The 13,386-nt window shown below is 45.6% G+C and overlaps 1 protein-coding gene across 14 annotated transcripts in view; it reads left to right on the forward strand.

Moving 5' to 3' along the window:
• AFDN (afadin, adherens junction formation factor) overlaps nt 1-13,386 on the forward strand; it is a 1,642,835-nt gene that overhangs the window by 1,368,859 nt on the left and 260,590 nt on the right. The gene's annotated exons all lie outside the window — the stretch shown is intronic.

A 13,386-nucleotide genomic window follows, 5' to 3' on the forward strand; every position in this document is an offset into this window, starting at 1 on the left:
TGTCGCCCCAGAGGTAGAAGCAGGGCCGACTCCTCCATGTGGGCGGAGGAGCGTCACCCCACTGCTTTTTCGCAGTATTATGAATACCATTTTATGTTTCTGCTTCTCGCACTACGAGAAAGCAGAACAGTTTGGTTTGGGGTGGGCGGTCCTGCTACAGGGCTGGGGAAGAGTGGCTTGCCCACTGTTGAGAGCGCTGACTGTTTGGTCGACCCCAGGGCCAACCAGACTAGTCATATGCACTCTCTTATTTTCTCGATGTAAGCTGCATGGAGAAAACTGCCTCCCCAGAGACGCCTGTGTGGTCGGCGTCCCAACCAATCACAACGCTGCCATTGCACGTTGTGATTAGCTCAAGGGAGGAGAGGGAGGCGGCCTGCTTCCTGGGACTCGGAGCAGAGAGAGAGAAAGAGACGCAACACGGGACAGGAGTTGGAGGTAAGTTAAATGTTTTTATTTTAAATTAACAGCTCCACCACCACCTCACTCTCCCACCTTGACCCTACTGCCCCCCCCCCTTCCCCACCTACGGGTCATGCCCCTCCTGGCACTCCTACCTTTGAAATCATTCTTAGCAGAACTCTGTCATCTAGTTACAGTACAGTAGATGGCGGTAAAAGATATATTCTTAGTGGCAGACAAACAAGAGAGCTTCACTAATCGCTCACAGTTATCTGCAAATTCAATTGAAAAATGTCAACTGATGTGTATGTATATATGTGTATATATAGGTTAAGTCCTCCTTCAGATACGATCACGCTCTGCAATATAGACGAGGCAAACCCAATCGATGGTGCATATATTTTATTGAATGCCCGACACCACCGCCATGACCCGTTTCATCCCACGTGGGGCCTTGATCACATGACATGAGTGAGGAAGTTGAAAGTTATTTAAAGTGCAAGAAAGTGACGTACTACCCAGCAATCAATGATGAACATGGGAAACATACTATACAGATGCCTTTGATAGTACGAGTCATGAGTAGTTAAAATACCTGTACTATACATTGATGCTGAGCAACCATTTATCATCTTACCCTTAACTATCACATAAGTTAAACAGCATGTTTAATAAATATTATAAAAACCACATAATTATTTAAATAAATAAATATATAAATAAATGCGGTTAAATAAATTCACAATACCGTGCTGTTAAAAAATGGCTCATTACAATGGCGATTAAATTCCAGTTTGCTAAAACATAGTTAAATAGCAGCTTTTAAAAGGATTTCTTATTCATTAATAAAGAATTATAAAAACCTCTTATCTCATAGGAGAGCTGCATTTAATTATCTATGTTGATCTACGAGACTTCCACTGATGTATCGATGTTGAAGTGGGCATATAGATATCTAACCACTTAATTCCAGCTGATCTTGTGCAAATCGCATATGGGAGGGCGTAAAAAGTTAACTAAATAAAGTGCAAACCATGTGCAAAAATAGCAATTCAAAATAGCATTACGTAGAAATGGTTAAAACCAGTTACAGGGAGATAGAAGGCAGCTAGTATGTATTTTTTGGTCATAATGACCGAGTGAAGATAGATGAAAAAATCTTCACTTGTGTTCAGTCCATTCGGTACCTTACAGTCCATAAGTATTATGTGCCTTGTCTCAAGTTTGCGTAGCTGTGACTCACGGTACCCACCCCTTCTTTGTGGTGGGACTGTGTCAATCACAAAATATTTCAGACTTGCAGCATTCTTGTCATGCACTTCCTCAAGATGCCTTGCCACAGGGTACGCGGTATCACCGTTGATAATGGCCTGTATGTGCTGGAGTATCCTCTTGTGGACCTGGAGCTTAGTGCTGCCCACATAGCGCAGGCCACAAGGACATTCCAGCACATATACCGCGTACTCCGTTTTGCAGGTCAACTTGCTCTGTATAGTAGTGGATTTGTTACTTAGGGGAGTCATGAACTCTGTTTTGCTTAACCCAAACCTGCAGGCTTTACAGGCAGAGCATTTAAGAAACCCCTTGCTGCTCTTAAGCCATGAACTGTTAGTCTTAACCTCTGGGCTACTGAAAATTAAATAATTGCTCAGTGATTTGGCCTTCCTGTATGTGATGCTGGGAGAATGGGGCATATGTTGTCCCAACACAGGATCACTGGCAATCAAAGCCCAATCGCTATTCACAATTTTGCGAATGCTTAGATGTTTATTTTTATTTATTTATTTATTTTAAGCATTTATAGAGCGCGACTGTCACCATTGCAGGCATCCTGGCGCTGACAAAATCCAAACCAAGGTAGAAAAGAGACAGCAGAGTATGCCTGACCAGCGAAGCTAGCCAGGGAAAAGCCAAGTTTTTACCTTTTTCCTAAACTGCAAAAGTTCATTAGTGGCCCTAATCTCGATGGGGAGAGTATTCCAGAGTCTGGATGCAGTCACCTGAAAGGATCTGCCACCAGCTCTGACCTTCCTAAATCTGGGAACAGCTACCAGTTTAGCATCCGAAGAACGAAGGTGTCTGGAAGGAGTGTACCAGACGAACTTGGACCTAAGGGGAGCTGGGCCACATCCGTGAAGAGTCCTAAACACAATGCAAAGGGCTTTGAATTGGATCCTCTGTCTAAGAGGAAGCCAATGTAGTTTTGCAAGGGCAGATGGACCATGAGATCTCCTAGGCAGTCCCAACGCCAATCTCGCCGCCGCAGATTGAACCCTTTGGAGTCTGTCCAGTAGGTACTCGGGGGACCCGAGCAGGAGGGCATTACAATAGTCTAACCTGCTCAGGATGGTACATCTAACCACCTGGGTACGAGCGTGGGATGGTAACAGGGGCAGAACCTTCCTAAGTGAGCGGAGAATGTCAAAACAGCAGGCCGATGTTTTCTGAACATGGGTATCCATACTGAGCCCATGATTCAACATAACTCCCAGGTTACGGACAGAGTCCGATGGCCGGACAATAGAGCCGGATTCCGGGGGCCAGAAATTGTTGGGAAACGGACGGGGGATCCTTGTTCTAGCGCTAAAAAGCACTTCAGTTTTCCCGGCATTAAACTGAAGCGAATTCGCCTTTAGCCAGCTGGCCGTATTCCTGAGGCAGTTGTGTAAGACCTCCACAGAGATGGACTCCTCTCCTTCCAAGGAGAGGATCATCTGCGTGTCATCGGCATAATTAACAATTCGAATGCCAAAACCTTTAATAAGTGAAATTAGTGGCCTACGGTAAATGTTAAAAAGGATAGGACTGATGGCAGAGCCCTGAGGCACACCATGCAAGACCGGGGAGAAAGGTGACTGAAAAGGAGGCATTGAAACCGCCTGCTGCCTGCCCAGCAGAAAAGACTGGAACCAGCTCAAAGCTGAGTCTCTCACCCCTGCTTCAAACAACCGCCTTAGCAAGATCTTGTGTTTAACTGTGTCAAAGGCGGCAGACATATCAAGCAAGATCAAAAAGGAAGCCTGATTTCTGTCTGCGCGCCTCTGAAGTTCATCCATGGCGGTGATGAGGGCAGTTTGTCCCATGGGCCGGCCGGAAGCCAAATTGATCCTCGTCAAGAAGGAGACGTTGTTCCAAGTGGGTGGAAAGAGTGTTACTAACCACCCGCTCAACTATCTTGGCGGGGAAAGGCAGCAGTGAAATGGGACGATAGTTTTTTGAGCACTCAGGATCTAGTGAAGGTTTTTTTAGAAGGGGAGAGACGAGCGCACGCTTCCAGTGAGCAGGGACGGTACCAGTTGTCAGAGATTGATTGCAGATGAGGTGGAGGGAGGGAAAAAGCTCAACCACAAGTTCCTTCCAAATTTTAGGGGGGAGTGGGTCCAACGGAGAGCCGGAAACAATCTCACTCGCTATATTAGAAAAATGTTCAAAGGTAAGTGGTAGGAAGCTGAGCAAGGGGCTTTCCAGAGTCAAAGCCGGCTTGGGTGCCTGGTTAGGCAATGGGGCGGGTCTAGATTCCAGAGGGGGATCATCATCAGTGGAGATGTCCAAATCCTGAAGAATCAGATCAATTTTTTCTTTAAAGAATATGGCAAGATTGTCACAAAGATCTTGAGACGGGACAATCTCATTCTTGCAAGCGTCTGGGTTGGTAACGCTGTTCAAGATGTTAAAAATACTCCTGGCATTATTGGTGGAATTGCAAATCAGAGAGGAGTAGTAATCAGCTTTTGATCTAATAATGAGGCTCGTGTAGGCAAGAATTTTTGTTTTCCATATTTCTTTAAAGGGTTCCTTGTAGTCGCGTCTCCATTTCCGCTCTGCTTGTTTACAGTCCAGTTTAGCAGTTTTAAGAGCATCGTTGAACCATGGAGCAGAGACTCTGCCTCTAAGAATACGATTCTTTAGAGGAGCACGTGAGTCAACGACCGATGAAATACTGGTGTAAAAGGTATTATAGTTTTCGTCCGCACCCTTGTTTACATCAAAAAGCGAGTCCAAGTGGAACGATTCGCCAGAAGAGTGCAGTCGAGAGAACGTTTTCCAATCTCTACATTTAATTTCTCTGGATGGGGCCTGAGACTTATGTGAAACCAGTTTCTTATATAAGAAAAATGTAATTAAGGAGTGGTCTGTATGTTGACTTTTATAGGTTAAGATTTGCCTGGTTTCATTCTGCTCTGTTTTCTTCTTTTTCAATTTACCTGCCAGTACCATTGACCTGCCAGGTTCATTGGCTTTAACTATTGCCTTGTCCACCAGTCCTGGCAGATAGCTTCTTCTCAGTAATCTATCCCTACATTCATTTTGGGCTTCAGCACAGTCCTGATCAGTGCTACAGATCCTTCTAATATGAAGCATTTCTCCATATGGTATGCTTCTGGATTGTGGCTGGAGGCATGCAATATGGCATTGCCAGCTGTTGGTTTGCGGTACATTTTGTTTCTTAGTTCATTATCCTGAATAAAGATTTCAACATCAAGGAAACGTATTGCACTGTTACTAATCTTGCTTGTAAACTCCAGATTCAAATCATTTTTAACTGCAAGGCATCATTCTTAGTTCCTTTCCAAATAATCAGAACGTCATCTATAAACCTGAACCATTTCACAACGTTGTTGGACATAATGTCTGGGAACGTGGGTATAAGGACCTGTTCCTCCCAATATCCCATGTGCAGACAGGTATAGCTGGGGGAGATATAGGCCCCCATAGCCGTACACCCCTGACCTGCTGGAACACTTGGTTGGAGAATAAGAAAAAGTTGTTTTCCAAACATGTACTGATCATGGACAATAACATTCTGTTGTTTTCATGAAGGTTGATAGGTCTCATATTGAGATAGTATTCAATTGCTCTCAGTCCATCCCTGTGGTGGATACTGGTGTAAAGGGAGGATACATCTAATTAAATTAGATGATGATCAGTTTGCCATTGTACTCCCTGCAATTTCTCTAATAGATCACCAGTAATACAAAATGAATGAGTAGAGTCTTTTGACATGCTCCTGGGGCAAAAAGTCTACATATTTGCTGATATTCTCATTAATGGAGTTGAAGGCCAAGATAATGGGCCATCCAGGTTGCTTCATCGTATCTTTATGAATTTTAGGGATGAAATAAACGATAGGCATCACAGGATGTTCGTTTTTAAAGAATTTATATTCATCCATGGAAATAAGGCCCATATTTCTCCATGCCATCAAGTTTGTATATAGCAGATTCCAAGCCTATTTGGCCTCTGCCATTGTAGATCTTTTATAGCAGTTCCTGTCTCTCAGGAAACACGGAAGTAGATGAAGCAATCGGGCTCACCGCTACCACAATAAATGCGATTGTGCATTTTCCACCCGCTGACATCCAACACACGCTAGTGCGCAGGGACGCTCTGAGACTTATTAAGTGGAACTGGTACCCTGGCTGTTGGCCGAGCAACCTTTAATAATTAATAATTAAATTGTGAAGGCCCGGCCGCCTCACAGAATTACGTGAGACTCAATTCTAACTCCTGCCATAGTAAATGTAAAAAGGCGCAGCATATTACTGTCAAGACTACAATGTATAATTCTATTGTCCTGAAGATGATGCCTTGTATTTAATAGTGGCATCGAAACGTCGTCGACACCAATACACCTTATGCACTAGGAGTGAGCTGTATTAGAGTGTGCAATGGTGTTTATAAGTTAATCTATGTCTGTGTAAACTGAGTACAAGTATACAGACCCATTTTGGCTTGCCTTTGGCCAATCCTTTTCGTTGTTTTGTCTTGTGTTTTGTGGGTCACGGCTGTGCCCACTTGTTATTAACTGTTTCTTAAACGCTACTAATTGAAAACTATTATGAAAATAAATTCTTGTCCGGCTGGACAAAAGACATACTTTCTATCTAGTGTATGATTATCTCCTCTTGTTTATTATTTTAGAATAGGGACCACTGTTCTCTATAATATCAAGTTTGTATATAGCAGATTCCAAGCCTGTTTGCCTCCGCCATTGTAGATCTTTTATAGCAGTTCCTGTCGTTTAATTGGCCAAGGGCCTCCTCCATATACATTTCTCTTGGCCAAAGTACAACATTCCCGCCTTTGTCAGACTGGCGGATAACCACATTAATGTTCTTTTGTAATTTTTTAACCAACTGATGGTATGCGAAATCCCGATATTGGCGTCTTTTGTTGTCCTTAATCCCCTTCAGGTGTAACTGCCTAAGATCTTGTGCAACCTCATCATGGAACATGTCAATGTTGTCTTTCAACATTAATGGACAGAGCATGGATTTGGGTTTGAATGTTGTAGGTGCTGTCACCACCCTATTTCCTTGATCCAAGTTGGAGGGCACCTGCGTATTTTCAGCCTGCATTTGTAAAAGATCTTTAAACAACTCTGCATCACCCGTAGTGAGAAGCGGGGGACTTAGACTCGGTAGAACAGGCGGTACCGTTGGTTCAGACCTATGCAATGTGTGATATTTGCGAAGTTTAAGTTTGCTGACATATTTATAGATATCAACACGGGTCCCAGCATAGTCAAAATCGCTCCTAGCGCTGTATGAGAGACCTAATGCCAAAATATTGGTCTCCTTTTTAGAAAGTGTTAAGTTCGTAAGGTTGACAACAGTCTGTGAGTCATTCAACAATGTATTATCACTTACTTGCGCTTCCATTGTTTGCGCTGCTTTCTGTATGTTGGCTTTGTATTCACATTGTCGCTGTTTGACATCTCCGCCTTGCGCTGCGTTTCCTGTTTGCGCTTTGCTTGTGGTGGCATTTTTTACACCAGAGCGAAGAGTTTGCCTTTGATCCTGGTGCATGCAGTCCAATTCCTGCGCCAGGGGTGAGTTTCCGAAACCCCAAACGCTGTGCCCTCTGTTGATCGTTATCTGACTCACTGTCCATGTTTGAGCTCAGGTCCGATAGAGATGAAGCCTCTGGGGGTTCTCCGCGTACCGGTTGCTCTGCAGTGGGTGTTTTCGGTGTCATTTTAGTTTTTGCTTTGACACAGTCCTATTTTTTAGCAAATGTAAATATTTGCCATGTCCGTAATCCAACCGTTCACGTTGGAATTTGTAGGTCTTTTTTTCTTAATGATTTCTTCCTCCCGCTGTAGCCGTCCTGTCATATCCTCACGATACTTGGGAGTCAAAGGGTTGCTCGGTAGTTTGTCAATTTCCTCATTTAGTGCCTCTATTTGACTTTGTAATTTGACCCGGTCACTCTCGGCGTACTTCACTAGAATTTCCACTAGAGGCCGAGAGGACTCTAGGTTGCATTCGGCCCATTCTGAAAGCATGCGAGGATCCGGGTTCTATATATATATTACCTACTGGCAGGCGCCAGTAGGTAGTTCTAGTTAGGACCTAGTTTTCTTAGGGGAAAGCGTTTTTTGATTTGCCGCTGGATCCGCGAACCCTCCCAAGTACGAACTTGACTCTAATTGGCTGCCAACACTTCAAACTAGGAAGTGTTGGCAGCCATCTGGTGACTAGGTTGAACCGAGTCACAAGAAAAAAGGTGAAAAAACGATAAAAAATAAGAAAAGGGGGCAGAGTTGGATCACCCTGACCCCCTAGGCCTGCTCAGGGGGTCCCACAGGGACCTCGAGGGCCAAAAGAAGAATTTTTCTAAAAAGAATTAGCGGGATTCGCGTAGGGTCCGTGAATCCGGCAGGAAAATCAAATCAAAACGAAGCGCGGACTCCTGCGCTTTGTTTGTTTATAGCTCCCGGATGGGCTAGGTCCTGCAGGCAATACATAATTATGTAGCAGGAGTCCATGGGGCCTCCGCAGCTCGGGAACCACCAACTCCCTGGGGCTTCGTGAATAATGTGCGGGGCCACGCATCCCCCTCAGCACCGGGTCCCCCACCTCTCCAGGAATTTTTCTTAATAATGCATGGGGGAGCTCCCGGGGCATGAAATAATTTTGGGCGGAGGAGCATCACAGGCCCCCCAAGCCCCTGGGTCCATGATAGCAGCTCCCTTTGCCCAAAAGCAATGCCGGCTGGGACTGGGGGGCATTGGTGCTCCCCCTGCTGTCCCCAACGTGAAGCCAGGCCCTGGGGGATGGGGGTCCCAGGGCCGAAAATGGCCTCAAGAGGGAGGCTGTGCAGCCCCCATCGTTTACAATTAGGTGTAAAAAAAATATAGAAATGGCCATGCCCTAGGGGATGGGGTCCCTGGGGCCGAAATTGTTTTCGGGAAGAGTGCCGCACTGTGCCGCACTGCCCCCTTCCCTTTATTTAAAAAAAACAATTCGTGGCTCAGGCACTGGGGAATGGGGTCCCCAGGGCCCAAAAAGTATTAAGGGAAGGGGGACACACATCCCCCCTTCCTAAAAGAATACTGAAAAGAGAAGCCGGCATCTCGCCGGAGTCCCCACCTCCTCCCTGCACCACTCTGCAAACGCGCCTCCTGGCTTGGGGGATTAAGTCCCCTTGAATCCTAAGGGTCCTAAGGTGCCAACTGACCCACCAGATACCGCCAGTAAGCCCCACACAGTGGAATTGCTGGGAGGTGGTCAGAGGCCACACCTCTTTTTGGACCACTCTGGAAACGTGCCTCTTTAGACACTGCTGGTGGGACGATGAGGTCCTCTTGTGTCCTCAGAACCTCAGGCATAAGTGGACTTCATCCCCCAACCACCAGTGCGCCAGGAGGCGCGTTTGCAGAGTGGTGTAAAAACGGGGCATGGCCTCTGACCACTCTCAGCAATCCAGTTGTGTGGGGCTCACTAGAGATAACAGGAGGGCTAGTTTGCCCCCAGGGACCCTCATGATGCAAGGGGACTTCATCTCCCAACCAAGAGCGTGCCAGGAGGCACGTTTGCAGAGTGGTGGAGAAAGGTGGCTTGGCATGTGTCCACCTCTCAGTCATCCCACTGTGTGAGGCTTACTGGAGGTAACAGGTAGGCTTGTTGGCCCCTAAGAACCCCCAGCAGCGAAATATGAGGACTTCGCAATCCTCCTGTGTAGGACTTACTAGAGGTAATAGGAGGGGTAGTTGGTCCCCAAGGATGTCCTTGGGGGCCAACTTCCCCTCCTGCTACCTCCAGTAAGTCCAACACAGTGGGATTGCTAAGAGGTCTTCGGAGGCCACGCCCCCTTTCTCCACCACTCTACGGCCTGTCGCCTCACTGCAGGAATTTAATATGGTCTCAATTTTATCACTTTTCCCACTTCTGATTTAATGTCATGGGTGACTCAGGAGGTTCATCCTGGTTTGCTAGAACTCAGTCCCGGGAAGCTATCTAGTAGGTCGTACAACTGCTGTTTTTGGGTCTGAGTGAGCTTTTCTCCGATGTGGGGTCTTACTACCATCAGCCCGTTAAAGGATTGTAAAGGTATCTATCGGTTGTGTGAGAGTAATGTGGTTAACTGGTATGAGTGGGTTCTTACTCTGATGGGTCGGATCTTCCAATTTTTTTAATAAGTTGATATGATACACCTGTCACTAGGTCCTGTTTGAGGAACAGCTACTCTGTAGGTAACAGGTGGTACCTTCTTTGTAACTGCATAAGGTCCTTGCCATGTAGCTAGGAGTTTTTTCCATGGAGGGTTGAAGAATCAGTACCCTATTCCCTACTGTCAACTCTCTCAATTTAGAACCCTAATCGTAATATAATTTCTGCTTTTGTTGTGCTCTCTCCAGATTTTGGTGTACCTCTTTCCACATAGTGCACAGCGTCTTTTTTTAATGAAATGGTATACCCTAACAACGGTCTCCCCTCGTCTTCTTTCTCAGTCTACTGTTCGACTGCCATTTCCAAGAGAGTACAAAGTTTTCTACCGAATAATAATTCAATGAGCTAAGCCCAGTTGATTTTTGTTCATGGGTCCTGATTGCAAATAAAACTAGGGGATAGTTTGCGATCAGTCTTTCCCAGTTTCGCTGATGCTTTTCCTTAAAATTGTTTTTATGGTTCTGTTATATTGTTCTACTAGTCCGTCTATCTGTGGGTGGTACACAGCTGTCCAGATCTGGCGAACACCAAGGAGCTCTCCTAGAAAAAGGAGCCTCCTCTAATAGTTCAATTCGGTACTGGAGAAAAGGGGGAAAAACACACCAAACATTATATCAAAAAAGCCTCCCTCTTGACCTCTATTTCTTTGACTTTTTGGGCTAAATCTGCTCCAATGGGCTATCAATATATAATGTGAGACATGATATATATATATACATCATCATCATTTGCTCAAAAACATTTTTATTGATTTTTTTTAAATGTATACTTATTTTCATTTGTAGTATCAAAAAAGTTTTACAAGACCTACATATTATTGGATATTTTCCATATTTTTGCTTTTTGTACATTTCATAAATAGACAAAGAAATCGTACCTTTTTACACATGAGATATAATTCTCTTCCTAGGTCCCCTATTGATTCACCTCACAATCATACTAACCTATCATATCCACATTCATACCCTACCAAGCCATTTATACTAACAACCACCCCAAGAGTACATACACCTCCTGGTCAGGACAAAGATGTTTTACGTCTCCATGACTGTGTTGTGGGCTGGGCGCACATACAAATGGGTCGATGCGCGTTCCCGTGGTATTAGCCTTGTGTTGACCACCTTCTTCAGGACCTTCCAAAATAGTGATTTTTCAACGAGTGGTAACAATACCTATAATATTTAAAAGACCCATACAATAATAATTTGCCTTGAATTGATTGAACTAAACTAAGATCTAAAAAGAGGGGGTGAAAAATCAGAAAAGAGAGAAATAGGGTGCGAGAACCTTCTTCCAGGACTTATCAAAAGTATGTATCAGTCTTAAGCAGTCCAAGACCACCAAGATGTGAGGGAAAAGGCAAGAGGGCATAAATATGCCCAGAGATATCCCAGCCACCATTGCATGCCATAATTCCAAACCCAACGTGAAAACTTCAACATGCCAATAATAGTGCTCCAAGTGACCTACTGACATGTTACATTATGTGTGTCCAAAAAGGAGGCACAAAGTGTGCTTGGGAGTACACTCTTCTAACTAACAAGTGAGTGCAGTATGTAGAAATTCCTAGAGGCACCATTGCTAGCTGGTACACCGATGTTGACATGCTCTGCGGGTCAGATATGAAGCTCTCGTTATACGCAAAGCACAAATGCATCCAGATTGTACAATAAATGGTAAGAAAACACAGGGTGAGGGACATCTCTCTCCTAAATGTATTGGGTGAGTGGTCACTAACTCCAAATACTCATAAACCTCACTAGTAAGAAGGTGTTAAGGTAACCCCCCCATACACTTTTTGCCAGACTACTGATGCACTTTTTCTTGGTGTGCCCTGGGTCCCTGCCAATCAGGTTCCCAGGGCCTGTTCTTTCCACAAAACTAACCCAATTGGCATCTCTGGCCACATGTCAGCCCCTGGTAAATGATCTCACAGGTACCCAGGGTAGTGTGATCAGAGAATGCCTCTAAGGGCTGCATCACATATTGTGCCACCCTTAGAGGTCCTGTACCCTGACACTCACACACTGCCTTTGCAGGCTGCGTGTCTTGGTGCAGAACAAAGTGAAGAGTCAACATGGCACACATCCCTGTGTGCCATACCCACCAAACCACTGCCCTGGCATAGACCAGTCACCCCTCTAATAGGGTGCACTATGCCATTAGTGCGGGTACTGGGGCATGAGCCCTGTACCCCTACAGTGCCCAAGTCCATTCCTGGGCATTGTAAGTGCATTGCTGCCCTTAAGAGTATATTATGCTGGGAGTTTGTTGTAGGAGAGTAGGGTCTGCTTTCTATGGTCACCCTCACTTTTTGCTGTGACTTACTGGTTTTTCGACTTTAGTGTGACTGTGGGCCTGCTAATCAGACCCACAGCCCAGCTGTTCTCTCTCTAAATTGATACCATGTTATGTTATGTTATCGGTATTTGTTGTGCGCACAGCTGCTCCAGCGAAGGAGCGTCCTGGCGCAATTGCAAGGTAGGACATAGCATAACAGGGAACGGAACAGAACAGAGCAAACAGCTAAAAAGAATAACTAAAACAAGAATGTTTTAATGGCTTTCCGAAAGAGCATAAGATCCTCCAGCAGGCGAATTTCAACCGGGAGGGAATTCCAGAAGGTTGCAGCTTTAACACCGAAAGAACGTCCACCAGCACGACATAGCCTGAATCTAGGGACCACGGCAAGAGCCTGGCCCTGGGAACGCAGAGCGCGTGTGGGAACATAAAAAGACAGGAAGTTAGACATGATCTGGGGACCTATTCCCTTCAAAATTTTAAAGGTCAAACAAAAGACCTTAAAATGGATTCGCTTCCTCAATGCAAGGAGCGAAGAACATTTGAAACAGGGCAGAATCTGGGCAGGCCGACTATCGCTCTAGCCGCAGCATTTTGTACCCGTTGTAGGCGGGTAATTTCTGCCAGATTGGCCCCCACCAGGAGGGAGCTGGCGTAATCCAGGCGAGAGATGACAGTGGCCTGAATCACCAGCTGCCTGGTTGGGGCATCGAAAAATTTAAGGACAGGTCTTAAACCCCGAAGGAGGCCAAAACAGCAAGCTGCTGTTTTTTTGGTATGGCCGACGAAAGTGAGACCAGCATCCAACCAAACTACCAGATTTTTTAGTTCCGACACCGGAGTCCGAGTGGGTCCCAACTCTGACGGCCACCATTGGTCACCCCATAGTTCCACTCTCTTACCGACAATCATAATCTCTGTCTTGGTGGCATTAAGCTGGAGACAGTTCGCCGTCAACCAGCTGGCCACCGCCTTCAGTCCATTCTGAAACCTAGGGGCATCTTGTTCCGCATCCCCGCTGAGAGTAACCGCCAGCTGAGTGTCGTCGGCATATGAGACCAAAGTCAGGCCCCACTGCCTAGCGACCTCAGCCAGCGGTCTCACGTACTGATTGAATAACGTGGGACTCAGCGAGGATCCCTGCGGAACCCCCATGGCCAGCGGCTGGAATTTGGACTTGAAGGGAGGGATGGCCACACAGAAAGAACGATTGTCGAGAAAGGAGCGG

The sequence above is a fragment of the Lissotriton helveticus genome, chromosome 6 (genome assembly GCF_964261635.1).
Source record: "Lissotriton helveticus chromosome 6, aLisHel1.1, whole genome shotgun sequence".
Classification (NCBI taxonomy): Eukaryota; Metazoa; Chordata; class Amphibia; order Caudata; family Salamandridae; genus Lissotriton; species Lissotriton helveticus.